The following is a 23443-nucleotide window of genomic DNA, read 5'->3' on the forward strand; positions in this document are numbered from 1 at the left end:
CTGTTTGCCTGTTTTCTGGTTTTTTTTTTGGTTTGTTTTGTATTTTTAACCCTGCTGTTACGTATTTGTTCAGAAAGCCTACACCACCTCTGTTTAGCTCTAGCCCTGTCTGTGGCCTTGCTACTCACAGTGTGATGCCTGGACCAGCACCTCCGGCATTGCCTGGGAGCATGTTAGAGGTGCAGCATCCCAGGCCCTGCCCCGGACCTGCTGAACAAGGACCTGCATTAGTATCACCAGGGATCCTCACACACATTCCTGTGAGGGCGAGAAGCACTGCTGTGAGTGACCCATGTGTTGGCAGTTACCATGACACTAAGAACGAGATGGAAAAATAACTTTCAGCCTCATTGGACCAGAGAATGAAGTTAGTGGGAAAGAGGGGGCTATTTCCTAAGAGAGATGCCTGATACGTTCCTTCGTGCATGTCAGATTGCCTGTCCTTTTTCTTATCTTTTCTTTTTTTTTTTAAATTCTGGACAGAAGAACCTTTCTGAATCCTTGTCCGCATAACCTGGCCTTGGCTGACTTCGCCAGTGTTATATCTTTCGCCACCTCCCTTCCACATTCTGTATTTCCGCCACACTAAATTATCTGGCATTGAGACCTTCAAACTCCGACCTGATCTCTCTCTCCGCTGCTCAGCGTGGCTTCCTCTTGCTCTTAGGACAGAGACCAAAATCTCTGCCGTGGTTTCCAAGGGCTCCTCAGATCCAGCCCTGTCTTGCTTGAGGTCTCGCTCCTTAGCACCTCTCTCCTCCTTAGACTCAATGTTTTAGCCTCAATCTCTCTATTTCTTTTTCTCTCTCTATTTCTCTCTCTCTCTTTCTCGATTCTGAGCCTTGGTCCATTCTGTCCCCTCTCCTACCCTCCCAGAATGCTCTACCTGCTACCCCAACTCATCTACTGCCAGACTGATCACTTTCTTAAAAGAACGTGGGAAGCCTTTTCTAAGCCCCTCAGCTGCACGAATGTCCTTTGTCCCATAACCCTCTGCGTTTCCATTTCACAGCGCTCCTCACGTTCACGCACGTGACTCTTCTGTAGATGTGTCTCTTCCCCGGGAGACTGCTTCTCCGTAAACAAAGGGAGTATGTCTGTCTTGTTCGTACAAGGACCCTGCCGTGACCGTCACCGGCCTGCGTGGTCTGGCCCTTGATCCCTCAGTACCTTCTGCCCTTCTTGCCTTCCCCTTCCCTGCTTCTCCTTGCTCCTCCCCAAACACACCAGGGACCTTTTGCTGCTGATTCTTCTTTTCTTAGACCTTTAAGTCTTCTCACCCAACCCTAGCAGAGTTTCTAGAGGCAGACCTCATGGGAGGTTTGGTGATGGGCCCCAGTTTAGGTCTTGTACCGCACCTGCCTTTCAGTGGGTTGCTTGTCTGCTGATGGAGAGTAAATAGCTGATCCGTGTCGTAGACGTCTTACAAAGGTGTGACTCGGAGCAAAATTCCCTTTCTGCACGGACATCGGGTTGCTGAGGTCTGCTTCTGCACACGCTCAGCTGAAGATGACGTGGGAGAGACTGGAGAAGTTGCTGCTGTCCTTGGGGAATAACGAGCGGGGGCCGAGGAGACCTGGGAGACGAGGGGACTGAGTAACAGTGAGGGTTGTTTATTATTATTTGGTTTATCAAAGTCCAAGAAATGTCTAAGACCGTCTCCTTCCTCATTACTCATGAGTTTACAAAAATAATATTATTGATGCAGGAGGGAGGCAAAAGTGAAGCCAAACAATTCAAGTTGGGCTTTTTCTCAGCATGAAAAAAAAGCTATTGTTTTGAGAACACATGTGGGTCTCCATTCCTTCCTTAAGTCGGCTCCCCGCTTAGAGAGCACCTACTCCATGTGACGTCTTGCGTTTTCCTGAGCCGACTACAAGTACAACGCACACGCACACGCACGAGACCGCTAGCCCCTGACAACTTTATCCTTCAAATCCTTACAGAGTAAGCTGTCTGCTCCTGTGGGAAACCTTCCATAATTTGTTCCCTGTGAAGCGTTCCTCACTCTTTCCCTGCCTTGGTGTGTATGGTTTTATTCATGTGATTTAGTTTGATACATAGTTAATTCAGTTACACAAATATTTGTCAGGTGTCTACACTGTTCCAGAAAACGTGCTAGGTGCTGGCAGGATGGATGTGAAAAGCCATCATGCCTCCCCATAAGGGTGCACAGCCGGATTCGGGTGTCCACTCTCCACGGACAAGACAGAACGAAAATCTCACACACATGTATACATATTCTGCCATTGAATATAGTTACCTGTGCTACACAGTAGGGCCTTTTTATCTATTTTGTACATAGTAGTTTGTATCTGCCAATCCCAGACCCCCAATTTAATAGCCTCTCCTTTCACAGCCCTTGGGAGAACTAGGTTTTGTCCAAGGAAAGTCACCCATTCCTTTGCTTTGTGAAAACATACTTGAAAATAATCCGTTACCACCCTCAGACCCTCAAAATGTCCAATATTTCAAACTTCTCCCTAGATAAATACGACTGGTCGACAGCAGTACGTCCTCCCCATCCTTTCCACTCTGAAGTACTTGTGTATTTCCAAAAATTTGCCGTGTGATTCTTAGAGTTGGGAGAGGGCGGGACCTGAGTGGGGATGACAGGACCCGTGATGCAGGACCCTGATGTGCGGTGCGTTGCCGGAGCAGCTCCGAAGGTGGGCAGGTGGGCAGCCCCCGGGGTGCTGTGTACCCAGCCTGACAGTCTTTGTGTTTCAGTATTATGTCCGACAGACTCACCAGGCCTTGCGTCTAAAGATCCCTAAATGTTAGGCGAACTGTCGCAGTTACCTTAGGTAGTATGTTAACGAGTGAGTTTAAGAGTGTGAATTAAAAAGTGTGTGGCGTTTTTTACTGATGTGCGGATGGCTGCCCAGCACCCCTTCCTCAGGGGAAGACCCTGTCCCTTGCTCCCCACGTCTCATGGGTGCCCCTCTGCCATTCATCGGGTGCTCTTTGCTCGTCACAGAGTGGAGTGTGGGCACATGATACAGAGTGGCGGCTGGCTCTCTCCATCACCCTGGCTGCGGTGATCAGTTCATGGCGAGGCAGAGGACTCACTGGTGAACGAAGTGTTTGGCCTCTATTTCTCTGCCAAGGATGGCTTTGGACTTGGGTAGATTTTCAGATGAGGCCTTTGCCAATGTGTGAAGGGGAACTAGACAGACAGGTGCCTCTGCTGAGGGGCTGGTGGCTCACAGTTTGCCCCTTCAGAGGACCCGGCCCTGAGACCCCTTCCCATTGCTAATTGTCCCCAGGCACCCTAGGGGTCCACCCACACGTGGAGGACTCTGGCCACAGCTGCAGACGTCTGCTTCTCACCTTTCTTCCTTTCCACCCAGATTCTGAGACGTCTGAATAAGTAAGCTACTTTCTTGGGTTCGTAGACACAGCGGAAGCAGTACCTCCCTGGATGGCATCTCGGGTTCCAACCACTCCACGCTTTCCTAGGTGGAGTTAGGAGTGGACACAGCCGGGGCTTCGAGGGGATTCTTGTATCCACTCTGAGTCCCTGCACGTTCATCAGATGCACTGGGGGACATGCCCCGCCTCGGGGAGCCTGCCCTGCAAATTCTGATTCACCAAGAAATCTCGACTCTGTCTTGAATGGGTTTCTCAGCTTTGGATCCAGCTGAGAAATAAGACAATAAAACCGCTACTCTTCTCGGAAGAGAATAAAAGGGTAAACGGGAAGAGTTATTTCTGCTTCTGGCCGTCATCTTCAGCGGCCAGTTAGGGTTGCCCTATTGAGTGGCCTCTGCTTATTAATAGAAGGAGTAAAGAAAGAAAAATGGAGTTAATGTTGCAATGAAGACATGACAGAGCCTCTGGTTTCCAGGATCAGCCTGAAATGAATTAAAGCCAGATAATACCAACAAATCTGTCATGCTGCCCTGCGAACAGGAAACCTAGGCTGGGCCAGCAGGAATTAGTCACAGCACACACTGGCAAACTCTACCAGACCAGGGAATGAAAAATGTGCTTCATCTGCAAAAATTAACTTTTGGAATTTGGACAGTGTTTTCCATTACCCACTTTCTTTTCTCCAAAGGACAGTCATCAAATCTGCTTGGCTGGCTTCTGCTTCTGCTGTACCACTAAGTGTATAAATTTGTATGTGAGATGGAATCCCAGCTAGCTGTATGCCTTTGGATAAGCGACCTTATCTTTTGGGAGCTGAGTTTTACCTTCTGGAAAATAAGGTGGTTGGCATCTGCTGATTCTTGAGACTTTTAACTTTTTTTGGAGACTAGAAAATAATGTATTAAGACATTTGATTGCGCACCCACGAAGTGTTTGGTGCCATGCTGAGAATTGGTGAAACAAAAGGTAGATGATAAAATCTTTTCAAGAGCTTCCAGTGTCTGCAGGGAGATGGGCATTTAGAAAAGGTGTGAGAGAAACAGTGCTATGGCCCCCAGAACTGTACCTGCTTATAAGACATTCAACAACGTTGTCAAGATGGCTTTTTCCCTGCCCCAGAATCGTATCCAAGGCCCAAAGCTGAGGAAAGATCCCACATACACCACATTCCAAAGACACTGTTGAGCGAATGAGGTTAGCGCTGCCTCCCTGGGGCTTACTGGGGGGGACCAGAACCTGCTGGCCCAGCCTGTCCATCCGCTGTCAGGAGAGAGGGTCGGGAAGGCAGGGGGGGTCTTAGCTGCGTGACCGGCTGTGTCCCAGGTGAGAGACTACTGCCTCCCATCCTTAAAACTAAGCAAGAGGGCTTCTAAGAGAATTTCTTCTTAAAGGCTAGCGGGAGCTTCAAGATGTAGACACTGGCAGCTCACTCCTTGGTTGGGTGTGTGCTGAGCTGTCAGCCTCACTGAGATGCTCCTGTGCACGGGCCACGTTCTAAGGGCTATTGGAAGAGCCTGGTGGAATCCTAGGGCAGATCCTCCATTGTCCTCTGCAGCCCCAGGACCTCACATGTGCCCTGAGGTTTGCCGACATACTTGAACCAAGAGCGTTCAGATCTAGAGACTTCTGAAGATGAAAGGCCCGTTGGAGAAGGCCAGGCTAGCAGGCTGGATGGGTTGTCATAGAAGGTGTTTGAGGGAAAGATGGGACAGCTTGCCTGTCATTCCAGTTCCTCACAGGCCTTAGAGGGTGGGGAAGAGGACCCCAGCGGTCCTGGCAGATCCAGGTGAAAAGCACCAGCTTTACCTGAGAAGCAGCCGTCAGCCTGCTTGTGAGCCACTACACCAGACCGGGCGCTGCTGTTGCTGGAGATGCGACTGGCGGGGCAGAGATGGTGGCACCCCTCAGTTGTGGAGGGTGCTGAGTTAAGCCAGTCTTCTTCTAAGAGTACCATCCCCCCACTTACTTGGCAGCCACCAGCATTGGATGGTACTAGACTGAACCAGAGGGAGTTTAGGGAGAGCCCATGGCCAAGCAAGGAGATTGTGCCTCTACCATCCCTCCTCTCTCCTCTCAACATTCAAGGAACACAAGGTGAGAAAAAGAAGGGGCAGGAGTCTTAGACCCGATCACGAGACTTTCCGGTATCTAACACGTACTAGAAATTGACTGAGTCTGCTCCATCGTGTTAAGGGAGCTGCCGCCCAGTGGGGAAGAGGCATCTACATAGCCCAGTGGAAGCTAGTCCCTAGTTATACCCCGGGAAGCTGAGGAAATATAAACGTTAAGTTAAAGCATCATGGTGGCGAGATTAAGTCTGCTGCGCAACACTCAAGGACTCAGCTGAACAGAGGAGACAGGCTCTATTCACTTTGGGACAAATCCTAACTGCTGAGTGATAGAGGTGTGAATGAAATGCCGGGGAGAAGGGAGGCAGACTACGTGAGTTCTGATAAGAGGTGGACGGCCACTTGGATGAGGTGACATCTGAGCTGGATGGAGATGAGAACTTTGAGAGAAGGAGAAAAGGGCTGGCTTTCTCGGTACAAGGATCAGGATCAATAAGACAAGGAGAGTGAAGAGGGTGAGAAATTGTCTCTGGTGGGAACAGAGACAGGGAGGGAAGGAGTGTAAAACCAGGAAAGAATTTCAGGCCCTCCCAGTTTGGCTCGACTCCCTTTTGCAGGTTTAAGGGTTGTGGACTTCATATTTGTCGATGGTAAAAAGCCATTGAAGCGTTTGCATTTGAGAACACAGTTTAGGCTGCTTTAGAGATATCCCTCTGGCCGTGTTCTGGAGGGAGAGTTAGAGGGAGAAGACCGCGGGGAGCGGGTGGGCACTGAGCGGGGTCTTGCCATCGATCAGTTGAGAAGTAATGAGTGTCTGATTCAGAGCACGACTATGAGAACGAAGATCAGGCAGTGGCTCTGAGAGCTGGTGGAAGTCACTGGATGGTGGTGAGGGCCAAGTGGGAACGACTCAGATCCGGCCTCCAGCTCGGTCTATTAAGAAGGTGATGGTGCTATGAAACGCGGGAAGGGAAACAGATTTGTGGGAGGAGGAGGAGGAGGGAGGGATAAGAATGGTAATGACCGATACTTATCAAGCATCCACTGTGTGCCTTTACTTTTCTGAGTGGTTTGCACATATTAATTCATCCTCACCACAGTCTTATGAATAAATACGATTAGTGTCTCCATCCTACAGATGAGGTTAGATGACAAATTTGGTCTTGTGTGTCAAATTTGAGGTGCCCCTTTGATCATCAGGTAGATGTACACTGTAGGGTTTTTGGAAATCTCAGTCTTGAATTTAGGAGGTGAGTTTTAGCTGGACCCTTGAGAGAGTTCCATGAAATAGTACTCCTTGCATCCTGAAAATGTCTGGGGGGAGCGTGTCCTGTTATGAGGCTGAGAGAGATGCTGTGAAACCAGGAACTTTACGAGGAGAACGGGGAGGGGAGGAGGTAGCAGAGTCGGCTGGTTGCTCACCATAATCCATGTCTTCTTCCCGGGCACATCTCCCAGCCTCCCTTGCAGCTAGATGTGGCTAATTTTGAGCTAGAAGAATGTGTGAGCAGAGGTGACGCAGTCATAATCCGTGCAGCCTTTCACATGGCTTCTCCACGTTCCTCTCCCTTCCAGCTGACGGGGATGGAGACCTCTGGGAGACTGTCATGTATAGCCTGACAAATCAGCCTGGGCTCTGAGTGACTGTGTAGAGCAAAGCGTTCCACACCATCACCACCAACCACAATGACTTGAAACCGCCCTGGGCTGTTAGGTGAGCAAGATACACGTGTCTGTTGTACTTGAATCATTATGTATTTCTGAGTCTGCTTGTTGCAAAAGTTACCTACCCTAACCAAGGCAGAGAGGCCAGCAAAAGACACTAAGAAAATTAAAGAGGGACGAGAATTTACCTATGTCATTGCATCTTATTCAGAATTCACAATTCCTTCACAAGGGACCATTTGCTTAGATTCCATGTGTGGAATAAGTCAGTAAAGTGACTTTCCATATTATAAAAGTTCTCACAAAACAGGTGAAGACCTAAATCCCAGGGTGACATTTTTTAAAAACGGTTTCCCCAAATCCCTCCCCAAATTTCTGATTGGGTGTACTGTCACTCATGAGTGAGGAGTGGGTCTGGAGTGAAACTCGCATCACATGCTGCGGGGACAAGCCTACTGCTTCCTTTCAAGCCGTCTGACTTGCACATGGTCTCCTCTGTCCCATATATCAGGGTGCCCTTTCTCTGCAGGCACAGTGCAAAGTGAAGGCCAGTCAGCACATAATTGTAGGAACATTGCTGCACTGAAAGCAGACTTCATTACCACTTGTAAGTGCTACCCCATACTGACCCAGGCATCATAGGGAGGAAAAACGCTTAATGCATCCTGCATACTTTGCAGTGCTGTGTATTGTGATCACTGTGGAGGATGTATTAGAACTTTGGTTGAAAACGAAGCACCTTTCCAACAGCATTTTACATGGGACTATTGTAACAGGCGTTGCAGACACAAAACACACTGTCCAAGTCATCAGGAACCGCATTTCAGACATTTTCTAGGACCAGCTGCTATGTCATACTTCAGACACATGCTTTACTGTAAATGCCAGCTCAAGCCACTAGCAGCTTTTAACCGTGTGTGTGTGTGTGTGTGTGTGTGTGTGTTTGTGTGTGTGTGTGTGTGTGTGTGTGCACGCGCGCGCTTCTCTGTGAGCAAGAAACCAGCAGAGACCAGACAGGGAAGTGACATGCCCAGAGGGGACACTCAGTAGACCTCACCCACTTGTAAAACTGGCATCCTCAGCATTCAAATAAATTTGGGTGGCAAAATGCTTAACTGTCATTTAAACAGAACAAAGTCCCACATTATCAGGAAAATCCACCTTGCAAACAAGACCTAATTCGCAGTGAGCTCCAAAGGAAGAAAGAGGGACTTGAACGTGCCCCCCTACTCGGGCACATCCGAGAGACAGCCGGGCTCATAAATTTCACATCAATTTAGTTTGGCCTCTAAACCAAATCTGCCTTAATGCTATTTGTAGATATAGATTGCTGTCTTTTTCATTACCGTTATCAAATGATGCATTTGTGGCTCGGCTCCGCGCTCCTTGACCCATTAAGTGGATTAGATTGCCTGTTGCCTTTGTCCGTTTGGCTTTTGCTTTATCCTCCAATATGCTGCCCTTATGTTCTACGCGTAGAATAGCCATGCCTGATTACGCATGGCACGCACATTCACATGCCTGCAGTTGCAATTAGCCCGACGACCCCAGCCCTTCTGGTTTTTTAAGAGGACTGTGTTCAGATCTCTTATCAGAGCCATCAGTCCTTCCCTGTCGCAGTAGCAGCAGCTGAAATCCTCGGAGAAGTGGCGTATCACAAGCCCAGCTCAGGGCTCCTTATAGAGCTACACTCAGCAAATTGCAGATCATGCTCCCTATTAAGCTCCTGGCTGGTGCATCATGGTAGACTCATTTTCAAGAACAGCTCGTGCCCCTACCCCGTCTCCGTCTTGTGCATGATAATCACCACCCCAGCCCACAAGAGCTGCAGCAGGGAAAAAAAAACTGGTTTAGGACAAGCCTTGATGGTGTTATTAACGTGAAAATAGATGTTCTTTTATGGCTGGGAAAGAGTTAAGGGGAAACGATAGAAGAGGGAGATAAAGACCAAAGATTCCGTCCTGACCCCTGAAGCCAAAGGATGACTCCAGTAGGCTTCCACGATGGGCCATTATTAAGGGTCCGCCATGTGCAGTGTATTTATGCTGGGTGACGGGGATGCAGTGGTGAGCAAGACAGGTGTTCTGGGCAGCTGCTATCAAGGAGATGTGTAATTGAACAAGCAGTAAAAGGTAGTGGCAATTGCTGTAATATGTGCACTTATTATATGAATATTCAGAAGAGGCCCCTAACATATTTTTGGGGGAATCAACTCAAGTCCAGGTACAGCTGTAGCTTCTGCAGCGATTAAAGATGATATATGCCTCGGGGGTCTACCTGCAAATATTCTTCAATCAGTGTCAGCATCAGGGAGGTCAGAATTGAGAATGTTTAAGATACATATATACACATATATATATATGTATATATGTATGTGTGTGCATATATGTATATATACAATCTCACCTCCTCTCTCTTTCCTTTTATTTTATGCAAGGTAATGCATTCGATATTGTAGGGTTTATATAAATGTTCCTAGCCTGAGCTCTTAAGAGTTCAAGATTCTGAGTTGTTCAATCTCCCCTTTTTGAAGGTTTGAGAGAAAAAGTGTATTGTGGAGTAGTTTGAACTTCAGAAGGAAAAATCCTCAATACATGCAAAACAGCATGTGATACAGTTAGCCGAAGCACGTCACTGCACTGTGGGGTTCCTATGTGGAAACTCAGCCCTCGAGATGTGGGGGCTGCTCTAAAACAGGTTCTTTTTGCCCAGATCATCAGAAGATCCAACTCCTCAACCTATTTGATACTCTGCCTGAATTCTACCATGAGAGGCATTTCTTTGGGATTGACATTTCTATTCGTAAGATGTCTGTTTGCAAATATGTTGCACAAAGGAGTAATTTAACCACTAGGAAGTCAACAGAGAACAAGAATAGAATAGATGGGAGGCTACTGAGGTGGGGATCAAGAATGAGGAGATGAGGCTGGAGGCATCTGGGGCACCGTTGGGGAAATGAAGGCTCTGGCTGGGGGCTCCGGTCTCGGGCTGTGGGTCCCCAGGGCAGCATGACGGGAGAAGGGAGAAGACAGCGGGCACCTACTAAACATGTTTGCTCAAAGCTGCCTTCAACTGGAGAGTCAGACAGAATAATTATAGTGAAGCCCTCAAGACAGGACCACAGGACAGTGGGGAGGGAGGGTGGAAAATGTAGGGAGAGACCAGAGACGCACTGCTCTAGTCTGTATTACCATTTCTCCTATTCACAAATGTGTAATTTTTGCTTTGATAAAATGGTTTTCAAGACCTGCTAGAACTTTCTATATTATTTTCACTACGGACTATAGCGGTAACCTCAGGGAGGAGCCACGCTCCTTCTGCGCTCATTAAAGTAGAGAAGCAGAAACTCGTCTTGTGTAGAGAATCTTAGGAGACCCCCTGACCTCACGATTCCCACCAGCTTCATAGGAGAAGGCACGCAACTTTTCAAGCCCAGGTCAAGGATGACCTGATCATACAGACCCTCTCTGAGTCCCAAGGTGACCCATATCCCACAATAAATAGTGGGTTGGTGACAAGAGATGGAGGCTGAACAAGCCTGCACTCCTAGCATTGCTTCCCCTTTAGCACTGACCGTGGCTCCAGGAAGATCCAAGTGTTCTTGACATGTGTCCGTGAAGACAGTGTACCTCTGCCCAACTACAGAGTGTCAGGAGAAAGCAAGATTTCATGGAAACCAGGAACCTTATCTCTAACTGTAACACATATATTACTTTAAAGAAAAAAACGGGAGCTGTCCCTGGATTTACATGATCTGTCATATAGGCAGTATCAAAGGAAAGCAGGAAACCTACTTGTTAGGGTTGTTTGTTTGCAGTGACAGGTTTTTAATTTGCTTAATGAACAAAAGGAACTTGTTCTTCAGATGCCAGAAGGTCTTATGGAATCTGAGAGCAGGATTGCAGATGGGTTCCAGGAACAGCTGGAACAAGCAGTAGGTCCCATCAGAGCCATCTCTGTCTTCAGTTTTCTTTTTGTTCATGTCAGTTTCTTATTTTCTTTCTGCAAATTGGCCACCTCCATTTCTCCTGAAGACAAGGCAGGAAACACAGTCACGGAATGCTCTGAGCTTTAAAGGATATGCTCTGGCTCAAGTCCAGAGATTGCAGGAAGGCACTCTGATTGGCTTACCTCGGGTCAGTGGTCAAGGCTGGACCAGTCAGCCTGGGACTGGATTTCTGTGGCTGCTTGTGAGGGAACTGGATGATTGATGACCGTGGGAGTGAGGGAATGGGGTTCCAGCCTCCAGAAAAACCAGAGAGCTGGGCAGGCAAATGATAGCCAACCGAGAAAGCCAGACCTAAATGGTGATACGGGCATAATGTGACTCTGCGAGACCATTTCTCCAAGAACTGTGCTCCCAAAGCCTGTTTAAGTGGCCCTCTATTTAGACCTTCCCGACAGATGCCTGTTTACTCATGACTGAGATTCCACCTAAACCCTCACTGGCAACCCTGAAGTGGTTCCCCACCAGACCTGTCTTTTTTATTATTGTTTTATTTTGAAATAATTATAAATTTGCAGTAGGTTTAAAAAGAAGTACAAAGAGGTCTGCACCCATTTCCCCCCAGGGTGACGTCTTAGTAACGATAGTGGAGCCAGGAAACTGACATTGGTGCAGTCCACATATTTCACCCAGATTTTGCCAGTTTTATATGCGCTTGTGAGTGTCTAAAGTTCTGTGCCGTTATCATGTGCAGATTTGTATATCAGCTGCCATAATCGAGATGCAGACCGACTCCATCACCACAAGCCAGACCTTTCTCCCTTACCGTGCCCAGAATCACCTATGGAAAGCCATTTGTTTAAGCAGTTAAGAATTTGGGTATAGAGCATTTCTAGGGATTAATGACCAGGTGGTAAAAACTGACTGCTTACAGCCTGGCCGAAGGCTGTTGCTCAGCAGGAAATGACCTGCTTCAAGGTGACTGATGATACTAACTGGGAAAGTTGATGGACAAGGGCACATAGACATTCTGGGTGATTCAAGGATGACAGTACAGTGAAAGCACTTCTTGGGCAAGACCAGCTTCCGGGTTAGCTCTTGGAAGCATTTTGCCCTTGGTTTTAGACACAGAGGAGCTCTCAACATTTCTTTCTTTAAGTGTATCACGAAGGGCTGAGCTCAAGGCATGAGAAAAGTACCTGCGTCGCTGTTGTTCAGATATTTGACCCTGAAGCTCAGCAGGAATGTGAGACCGGGCGATGCAGTGGAGAGAAGGACAGACCACAAGTTGGGACCAGGGCGCTGGACCTGACCCTGTCATCATTGCTTCCCTTTGTGACCATCAACAAGTTGCTTCACTTCTAAGTTTATTCGTGTGTAAGATGAGGTTTGTGGAAGAGGTGATCCCAAAAGTACTTCCAGCTCTCTCATTTTGCACGTGTAGCTGCGGCCTTATCATCAGGTCATCTAGGAAACATTTGACAGAGTCAGAAATATGGCGGTGTACTTGTGCAATGCTCCATTTTTCTGAGGCAGTCAAAGAATTCTGCACACACCGGTCACGTGGGCCACTTGGCCGCTTACATTCTCGACCCAGCGAGCTGCCTGTGAAGCACTATGCTTCTTACTCTTGCCAGTCCTGTCTCTGTGGCGTGATGTGCCCACCCTCTTGCTCCCCTTCCCAGTCCTGTCCACAGAAAGCCCTTACTGTTAACACATCCGGAAGGGTAACCCGCAAGCCCACATCATCGGGAAGCTTTTACTTCACGGCTGCCGGGTTTGGAAGAGGGTTCTGAGTAATGGGTGGGCTGTTGGCAAAGAGAGTCAACTTGGTGAGGATATCACAGCCTGAAGCCTTTGGGAAGTTCACGGGGCTGGAGGGAGAGATGGGGCACTGAGGCCTCTGGGCTTAGGTTGCCGTGGAACCCGGATGGCCAGGACAAAAGAAAGGCCCCCTGTTAGAAAGACTGAGTCAGGAACTAAGGTCTCTTGGTGGGACTGGGATGATGAAATTCTCTTCTTCAGAGAATGATCTTCTCCAACCAAGGATGCGCATTGCATTTTGTGCATTCGAAGCTATATATTCAATAGGCATTTTTGGGAGCCCTGGGAACAGTTAGCTCACCTGGATCCCCCAGCAGCTCTGGGCATGAGGTGTAATTATCGCTGTTTGGCAGATGAGACAGTTGAGGATAAATCATGTTCCCAAGGTCACACACTTGAGCTCAGATACTGTTTTTGCCTGTCTGAATCCAGGATCTGTTATATCATACTGTTTCTCCCCTCCCAGGGAAAACCCAGAGCAGCTTGTCTGCCTCCGAATAATTGGGAGTGATCTCTGAATTTATATATTTAATTTTAACCCCAAATAGAAGCTAACCCTTACATGGTGTTCACCATGTGCCAGTTACTGTCCCAAGTGCTTTCCACATGTTAGCTCATTTAATGCTGACAGTGTGCCCTGGACATGGCTACTATTATTAACTCCATTTTTCAGATGGGAAAAAGAGTCACAGAGCAGCTGAGTGGCTTATCCAAGATTCTACAGCCAGTAATTGGTGGATTTAAATCCTCATGACACTGATAATCAACTGTATCCCAGTGCCTCTTTTGATGATTTTCCTACTTGATTTTGGAAGGTAAAGAGTAAAAAAGAACAGCCAGAAAACCAATTAAAGTTTGGATGTGAAGAAGGTTTAGCCTCCACACCACATGGTTTAATTTTCCCAACGGGGAGCAGGGCAGTGAGAAGGGAACAGGAATGTGCTTTGTAATCCCATCCTCAGCTGGAGAGGCTGCCGGGCGGACACACAGCCCGTTCTCACTTGGAAACAGTGGGATTCACCTCTGGCAAGAGAAAGCAAAGGACAGAAACCTAAGCTGCCATCAATTGATTTCTTTTTAAACATTAGAGGGGAAAAAAACAGGCAGATGATAACTCAGCACTTTAAGGCTTTGCAGATTGGGATGGTGTTAATCAAATCTCTAGGATGAAGCAGGCAGGCTTAGATGGAGCAAAAGAGGATACCTAGAGGTCATTACGTGCTGTGTGTCCGGACTGCCACAGCTACTGCCCTAACTGGTTGAATTTTTTTTTTTTTTGGTTTAATTTTTCCCAAAGTTAATGAAATTAAGAGGAAGACCCCAGGGTGGGAAGAGCCTGGGGCTGAAGAGTTGGAAGACATCTACATCTACATTTCTTAGCAATCTTATTGCCTCTGTGCTCTGTATGAGTCCACCGTGCGAGATAATTACCAAAAAAGTGGGGCACAATTGTGTTTGCACCATCAGATATGAAGTACACAGAGTAAAGAATGTCAGAGGTGATGGTCCTGTTTTATTCGGTGTTTCCAGAGCTGGCCCGGAATAGGGTGTCCGTCTGGGCACCGTATTCAGAGAGTACGGCTTGAGGGGAACCACCAGAATGCTTGCAATATTGGCTCCAAAGAGAAGGGAAGATAATGACTGGGGAGGGGCTAAGGTTGGAAAAGAAGCATTCCCAAAGAAATGACAGAGAAGGTGTGGCTCTTGGGCACCAGGGGATGACCTTCCCTAGAAAATCAAAATGGAAAACCCACTGTTCAGAGCAACACAGTTTGTATGATCAAGTGCTCTTGGTGGTTGCGTTTTGCTGTTAGAGCCCCACGTTGGTTATCCCTGGCTACCCTTTTAAAATCTCCCTCCCACCTGACCCCTTCCTGTATCCCATATCCCTACTTAAATTCCCTCGATAGTCTTTTTTTTTTTAATTGACGTATAGTCGATTTGCAAGGTTGTGTTAGTTTCCGGTGTACAGCGTAGTGATTCAGTTATGAATATATACGTTCCTTTTCACATTCTCTTTCAATATAGGTTATTCCTCGGTAGTTTTTATCAACACCTGACATGCTTTATCCCTTTACTTGTTTATGATCTTCACCTATTAGAAATTACACTCACAAGGGCGTTCATCATGCATGTCCCTCCCGCTGTATTCCCAGAGCTTAGAATTGTACCTGACACAGAGTAGGTTCTCAGTAGGTATTAATTACTAGCAGCTATTAATGGATGGATGGATGGATGAGTGAGTGAAGAGATGTCAGCAGCAGGAGTAGTGAGATACGGAGGAGACGGGGTTGTACGGATGTCTCACTGCCCAGATGCTAGGTGTGCATTTGACTCTGACCACAAGAGACTGTGAATGCCTTGTCTGGTGGAGGTTGAACTGGATGATCGTCTCTAGACCAGTAATCTTATGAAACTTCAGGGAGATGAAGGGAAAGCATGGAAACAGCTTTCTGAGGATTTAATACAAGGTACGGCTCTGAGCTAATGCCACAAATGAACAGATGGGAGTCTAAAATGGGACATAAAAGTTTTCAGTTGTGGAGGAGCTAACAGTCACGGTGGGAAAGAAGCTATCATGGGGTATGGGTGGTCTTTGGTGCCAGGAGAGATTTTTAAAAAACTTTATTGTAATATAAAAACCCATGTAGTTGTTAGTGGAACTAAAACACAGAAGGCTCATGATGGAGAGAGAGGCAGATGGTGTGGACGAGGATGAGGCTTGTGTCCTTTCTGATGCCCTGGGGGGAAATCCTTCCTCGTTTCGTCCTAGCTTCTAGTGGTTGCCAGAAATCCTTGGTGTTCCCTGGTGTGTAGAGGGGTCCCTCCGGCCTCTGTTGTCATGTGGGATGCTCCTGGTTTGCCTTCTGCAAACTTCCCACTTCTAATAAGGACTCCAGTCATCAGCTCAGGGCCCCACCTAACCCAGTATGTCCTACTCTTTGCTTGATTATATCTTCAAAGACCTTATTTCCAAATAAGGTCACATTCACAGGCTCTGGGAGTTAGGACACGAACATATCTTTTTTTGGGAGAAGCAGTTATACTCCCCACAAGAACGTACCAGAAACTCAAGGTTGGGTGTCTGAGCCCTGGATGAATCGATTTTTCCTGGAAGGTCACAATGTGGTGCCCACCCTGACTTTCGGGGATTGTGTGTGTAGCAGGAATACGGGGCCGCCTACTGTCTCCCTTCCATATCCAAAAACTGCACGAGAGTTCACCCTCTCAAACTTTGACTTTTATCAGAAAAGCAAAACATAAATGAAAATGAAGACAATTTCATTTCAAAGTTCTTGCTTGGGCCTTTGTTTCGCCAAGGTAAGGGTCTCAAGGGGCAGATTTCTCTGTGATGAGATTGTAGTCAGCATCATGGTCGCCTCTCCTTGGATGAGAAACTGACGATGGTGTTCCCTCTCTCTTGCCAGCATTTGGACCCATGTGGTTTACTTGTTCTTCGTTCACACAACAAATGTCTATTCAGTTTCTGTTGCATGCCAGATACCTCTTAAGTGTGGCTACACATTCTCTATGCGTAAGATTGTGACCTCTGTTAGTTTTTGGCCTTTAAAGATCAGTGTTAAAAAGATGTCTAAAAGATCATGCAGAAAAACCAGTTTGTCCAGGGAACGGGAATATGCAGATAACTTTCAGCTGGCGCACAGTCTTCATGGCTACTCTAAAGGTACTGAGGATACAGTAGCAAGTAACGCAAGGCAGAGAACAGGCTTGTCTGAGGTTTCTGCAGAGAAAAGCCAGGTTCTCGCTCCCATCGGATATGAACAAGGATCTGTCACTGTCACGGATGCTGACTGCGAGGGAACCAGCCCTAAGATGCAGCTGATGCTTTGTTCAGCAGAGCAGAGGAAGGGACAGAACTCAAGTCTTTGATGATGTTGAGTAAATGTGATGCAGGAAAACAGATGTGGGGCGTGACGAGGGCTGTGTCCCAGGCTTCAGTTGAGCCCCTGGGATGTGCCCCACCAAGTGTGGGTCCTTGGCTTTGTGCAGGAACGAATTCAAGAGCGAGCCACAGTTGAGTGAATGTAGATTTATTCAGAGAGATACATTGAATGGCAAGAGAAAGGCCACGAGGTGTGGGGGTTGGGTGCTCAGATTAAAAGTAGGTACACACTCCATAGACAGAATGTGGGCCGTCTCTGAAGGGGGAGAGAGAGGGGCAGCCTCGAGGCACCGTTGCTAGTTTTTATGGGTTTGGTGGCTTCATATGCTAATAAGTGGAAGGACCAGTCTAAGTAGCCTGGGGATGGGGCTGGGGTTCCCAGGAAGTTGGCCATTTCCCACCCTTGGACCTTTTGTGGCTAGCCTTGGGACAGCCATGGTGCCTGTGGGCTTGTTAGTCACCATGTTAATATATTACAGTGAGCGTATAATGAAGCTCGAGATCTACTAGAAGTTAAATCTCCCAACATCCTGAGCCTCAAGGCCTACTGGGGGTGGAATCTTTCACCATTTTGATGTTAATTGCTGTAGTGTTCCTTGAATGGCTGTGCCCTGCCCCCTTGCATCCTGTTTTAAATGAACTGACCAACCCTTACGGCAGGACAGTCTGTATTATGAGAAAATGAGTTATGAAAATAAACACTGAATTGGGTTTGGACTGAGTTTCCATGTCTTGCATGTGAACGCGTCTGACACAGGTGTCATCTCCTTTGCCTTTCCTAAGTTGTGCGCGGCCTGAGAGCCCCAGGAGAATAAAGGGGGCGACACCTCTCTGCCTAACCATGTTCTGTCTTTACACTAGGTTGTTGTAGGAGGCTTTCATTGTGCTTTGAAATAAGAGACGTTTGGGGAAAGGAGGGCTCATCCGTGGACAGGGGAGCAAGGCTAGGAACTGAGTTGTGTCTTAAAGGGGACCGCATGTCAAGTGCTTGTCTTTGGGGGAAGCTTTCCCTGTAAAGCACAAAGGTTAAAACCTCTGCCTTCTTTTATAGTAATCCTTTTCAGTTACCTTCAACTTGGTAAAATCTCAACAGCCCTGAGCTGTGTGAGGGACTCCTGAGGAGGAGGAGGAGGGACTGTCAGACGTATGAGTCACTCACGTGCATCACTGGCATCAGGTTAGGATTCTAGGAGTTCACGCTGGTGACCAGAGGCTGATGGTCAGCAGAAGTAAATAATCATTCAGTCCCGGAGACCCGCGGGGGAGCAGAGCATCCTGGAGAAGCAGTGGTGGCGTGAAACTAACTTACAAGAAAGCTCATCCCAGCTGTGGAAGCACACGCTGGTGACAACTCTAGGGGAAGGGATCCGAGACAGTTTTAAAAGGGGTTAGGTAGATGCAGGGTGGGGAAGGAGACAGGAGGTGATCTTTCAAGATGTAAATTCCTCAAGGACCGGAATATTGGTTTATAGGGCTGAGCAGTCACACTCACACAAACACAGAGCTGCCTCTCACACATGCAGCGAAGAGTCGTATTTGCCTGCAGCCGAAGTCAATTGCTGGAAAGGGAGCCCCTGAGAAGTGCCCAGAGGACAAAGGATGACAAATGCACATTAAAAGGGACATTCTTATTTTAATAATGTAAGGCGTGTGAAATAGAACGAATTTTTGTATTTAAATTCTTGGTAAGTATTATGCAAATGACAGCATTTCTCTAGCCCTCAAAGGTGAATTCCCTCTGGTATATCCTGTGAAAGGCAGGTTTGTTTTCTTTCTTCTTGGAAGTCAGTTTCAGGCCCCTCCCGGGTCTCCCTCCCAGAGCTGCAGCCTGAAAACTCTGTCGGCAGGAAGCTGGGACAGCCATAAAGCTCATCTCAGCCCTTAACGTTTACCATTTCTTAGGGATCACTGTCCTTCATTGCCTGATGGCCAGTGCCTTAAAAACCACTGTTCTGTGTAATTTTTCTGAGTTTTTTCTTTTTTGTTGTTTCCAGTAGGAGGATAAATTTGGTCTCTGGTACTCCATCTGGGCTCAGCGCAGAAGTCTGAGATGGTAGAAATATAGTCTTCGTGAATTTGGAGGCGTTCCCCCGCACTAGGATTTTATCAAGGGTCGGACAGCTCTAGTAGTGCTAAGACCTGGACTGGGGGCGCCTGTCGGGTCCTCAGCCACTGTTCTGTGCAGGTGCCGCTCGGCACCTCAGCTCTGGCCGCTCTTTGTTGCTTCTGGTCTCTGCTGGGCCTCCAGGAGCCCGTGAGTCTCTTCGGCCTCGTTACCCCCCTAGACCCAGCACCGCGTGGCCATTCCCTGTGATCTCTCCATCTCCCTGGGCCTTTGCCCGAGAGGACGTGCAGGTCTCTCTCCCAGGAGCGCGCTGCTCCCTTGGCTCTTACCGCCTCTCCCTCACTTTCTCTCTCTCCTTCTACCCTCCTCAGCCTTGGGGAAATCATTTTCTTACCTTGGATGGGAGTGGATTTGGGGCACTTGTCTGTAAGTGAATCCTTTAATTCCCCCAAGGGCCGGGACTTTGAGAACACAAAGCACAGCCTTTCAAGCCTTTCCCGCGTTCTGCCCGCCACATCCTTCCCCTAGACAGTGCAGAGAAAGCTATTTGCCTGAAGAGAAGAGGTGGCAAGAGAGGACATGCCATGATAAAAATAAAACAACACTTCTTTTTTCAAAGCAATTATGCCAAAGTAATAAGAAAGACTATTTTGTTGGGAGATTTACCTTTTGAACTTACTTCATCTATAGCTATTTAAAAAGTTGCAAAGTATGTTTTAGGGAGGGTGCACTGAACAGAGGCTTCACTTAAATTTTTGTTTTTAGTATCACTATATTTGTATGGCAAGTGTAAGCTAGATTTAGGGTACGTAACTACTTGGCTGTATTCAACAGTAATGTTCAGCATGGCACACAGAGCTGTTATTTTTAGCATCCTGAATAAAGATGTCTTCCCTTCTTGGGCTCTACTCGTCCCTGCCACGTCCACCCAAATTAACCCTGATACATTATTGATATATCGTCAATATTCGGTTTTTATACATACTTTTTAACCAATAAAGATTTTAAAAAGATTCAGAGGTGTGGTTGCATCTTTCTGAATTCTATTTTTTATAGGTACATCTTTTGCATTTTTTTTTTACAATTTTTTTTTTTGTGGTGGGGAGGTAATTATGTTTATTTATTTATCTATTTGATGGAGGTACTGGGGATTGAACCCAGGACCTTGTGCATGCTAAGCACACACTCTACCACTGAGCTCTACCCTCCCCAATTCTGAATTGTGGTATATTTGGCATGGCCTGGCTTCAAGTCTCTGCAATCCTTCTGTCCTTGAGCTCTGGGCACAGGACCCCCAAACAGCCACGTGCCAGTCCCTAGGACTTGTTCTGGCCTCAGAACAAGTAGAAATGATGATTTTTCTTTTGTGCTCACCTTATGAGATGAACTTCCAAGCAGCTGCTTGGGTGCCCTAACCTTGTGCTCCACATTCACAAACTGGGCTTTTGCTCTGCTCCTGAGACACAGACCCGCTTCAGGTCCCTGTGCTGGTGCTCAGTCCTCCCTCTCAGCAGCAGATCTAAAGCTGCCGGTCTTCCAGGGCTGGTGGTTGCCTCCTGGCAGAGGGAGCGGGCCCTTCCGTCTTCAGAAGGTCTCCTCCAGGGTTAATCACATGCCTCACCTCGATGTCTCTGTCTCCTCTTCTCAGGTCCCTCGTTGAGGGCTCTGCCTATTTGTTGAGCACTGTGGTCGTCACAGGTCTTTCTAGGCACATTTTCCTCTAGTATACACATCATTTAAGCTGATATTTTTCTTAAGAACTCCTATCGTGGTTTGTGCATGAACTCCTTTGCCTTAGAAAGCGGACCTGTGTAAGGGCCTGGTACCACCTACTTCAGCTGTTTGATATTCACGCCCTCTCAGCATCTCCCGGAAGGGAACACAGCCCTAGGTCTTGATCCAACTGTAAGTCGCATTAACTGTAGTGTTCAGGTTCCTGGTCCCTTATTCCTGAACACTCATCCTTGTATTAAGGTGAGTTTTTCAGGGGGAGGGTACAGCTCAAGTGGTAGAGCACATGCTTAGTATGCACCAGGTCCTGGGTTCAGTCCCTAGTACCTCCTCTAAAAATAAACAATAAAACCTGGTTACCTCCCCCTGCAAAAAAAAAACAAAAAACAAAAAAAACCAACTAATTAATAAAAAAGATGAGATTTTCTTCTAGGGAAATACTTTTTTTTTTCTAAATTTTTGGTGATTTTTTTCGGTTGTTTGGAAGTTTGCACGTTGTGGGGAGGAGTGACAGGGTCCAAGAGTTAGATGTTAGCTATATATGTACGTACACTGCACACACACACATATGCGTGTATTATGCCTGACTCTGATGTGTACTTACTGTCAGTTCTGTGAAGTTTGATGTTATTCTAGCAACAGTCAACCCCTGGCTCCAACCCTGGTCACTTCTGTATTTTCTGTATTTTCTCCTTCACAAACCTTTCTCGGCCTCAGATTTTCCAGTCTTTTGTTGATGGAGAGGATGTTTGTGTTCACGAAAGGACCTCTGCCACCTTCCGGGGTGTGCGAAGTCCCTTAGCAATGCACTCACAATACCCTGTCCATTGGACAAGGTTTATAAATGCTTATTCTGGAATTGTAGGGGGATATCGGCACTTCTGCAGAAACACATTTGATTCAAAACAGATGGATCCGGAGATGTCTAGTTTTCACTAACTCTGAGCATTTTCAGATTGTGGCTCTAAACAGAGTAACATGAATAGACCCACATCCTTTCTTAGTTTCTTTGTGGCTACTTAGAAGTCACAGGAGCTGTGCTGTACAGAGTAGAATTATTTATAAGTTCTGGTTATTTATCCCCTCTGAGTCAATGGTCCATGACTACCCTAGTGTTGTGGGTACTGGAGATGCGGTAAAAAAATCATGTTCTCTGTAAACATCGAGTTGTTTGTTTTCGTGACGGGCAGGCATTGAGTTTTGAGGCAATGCTAGTGCTAAGCACCTGCCCGCAAAATTGGTCATACTGGGCCAAATTACATTAAATCATGTCTTATCCTCAGTTCTCTCGTTATCACTTTTACTCGCCTAAGTTCAGGTTCCTGGTCCCTTGTATTAAGATGAGTTTTTTTATGGAAGGAAATACACTTTCTTCCTAAATTGTTGATGATTTTTTTCTGTTATTTGGAAGTCTGAGTGTTGTGGGGAGGAGTGACAGGGTCCAGACAGATATAAACTTTTACTTTTCCCACTCAAGTTTAAACGATGACCAGTTGATAGTGATTTCAGTGAGATGACAATTTGGACTCTTTATCTCTCTAATGACCTTTCTGAAAATATATTACTTTACATTCATGAAATTGTTCAGAGATGCCACAGTCACGATGAAAAGGGAACAAAAGGAAACAAAGAATTTTTGTTTGGTCCAGGTGACATCTTCACGCCTGTTCGAGAGTCAGCGACGATTTCTGTGAATAATGCATTAATTCCAAATAGACATGAGGCAGAAAAGTAGGACAAACATATTCATATTTTCTTATAATTACATGAAGAAATACTAGCAAAATATGTTAAAAACTAATAAAAGTAGTTGTCGCTGGTGGGAGTAAGGTAGATAAGGTCAGGGGCTGAAATGAGGCTTCTCAGTGTTTACTTTTTTACCCAATTTGGTTGCCTCTGAGAAGTGGGATTGTGTTCATCTGTGAGGCAGCCACCTGCAGTTTTATTCAGTTATATACAATGAGAAAATATTTTTTTTTATCATCATCATCATCATCACCATGGTAAAAAGTAGAGAAAAACAAGATTCAAAGGATACTTCAGGTCAGAAGTCAGAGTCTCTTGCTTGCAGGCTCAGACAGTTTTAAGGGCTCTCTGATGCTTTGCTGGAGTAGAACTGATTCTGATCTTCTTTGGTAACGGCTCAGCTGACCAGTAGGCCCTCTACTGAGGTATCACTAGGTTCAGAAAAAGAGGGACAGTTGAACAGAAAGAGGGCATTCTGAAAAGGGCTGCAGAGGCTGAGTAGGAGAACGTGGGTCAGAGTTGCCAGACTGAGATCTGCTTGAAACACTAGCTTAGACCTTTTGACCAGAGGTCCCATTATGAGCTGTTCAGTTATAATTCTATAGCCTCTCTCACTCCTGAGGCTTCCAATCCTGCTGCTCTTGGGTAGAAAATCTGTGCCATTCTAGGGAGGGACCACCACATGCTCTCAACATCCATTGTGTGCCACCCAAGCACTTACTCACTGCTGTCAGGACCAGCACGAGTCCCGTGGCTGAAGGAGACTTTCTCACCATCTGCATTCAAGCTGCCACCTTCCATCTCTCCTTTCAGACTCCAGGATGTCAGACTGAAGGCACAGAGCCATCAACCTGGAACCATCAAGACTGTATCCAAATATCAGCCTTGCAACTTAAAGTCTGAGAACTCATGGACAAGTCATCAAACCAATTTCAGCATCATTTTTCTTTGTCTGTAAAATGGATATAATTATCATGCCAGCCCTATACGGTTTTTATGAGATTATGCATGAGAAGGACTTAGCAGAGTGACTGGCACGTTGTGAATACTCTTGAAAAATGAGTTAATATTATTATTGTTGTGATTGTTGTTGTTACGTCTCCAAGAGACAAACATTT

The 23443-nt window shown here is 46.7% G+C and overlaps 1 protein-coding gene across 6 annotated transcripts in view; it reads left to right on the plus strand.

Annotated features, from left to right (window-relative positions):
• Positions 1-23443, plus strand: part of FUT10 (fucosyltransferase 10) — a 138020-nt gene that overhangs the window by 65140 nt on the left and 49437 nt on the right. Inside the window, exon 6 of one of the 6 annotated variants that reach the window (XM_064477470.1) lies at positions 7020-7158. The exons of the other annotated variants lie outside the window; for them this stretch is intronic. The gene's annotated coding sequence lies outside the window, so the exon portion shown is untranslated. The remainder of the gene's footprint in view (positions 1-7019; positions 7159-23443) is intronic. 6 annotated transcript variants of the gene reach the window in all.

This window comes from Camelus dromedarius, chromosome 22 (genome assembly GCF_036321535.1).
Source record: "Camelus dromedarius isolate mCamDro1 chromosome 22, mCamDro1.pat, whole genome shotgun sequence".
Classification (NCBI taxonomy): Eukaryota; Metazoa; Chordata; class Mammalia; order Artiodactyla; family Camelidae; genus Camelus; species Camelus dromedarius.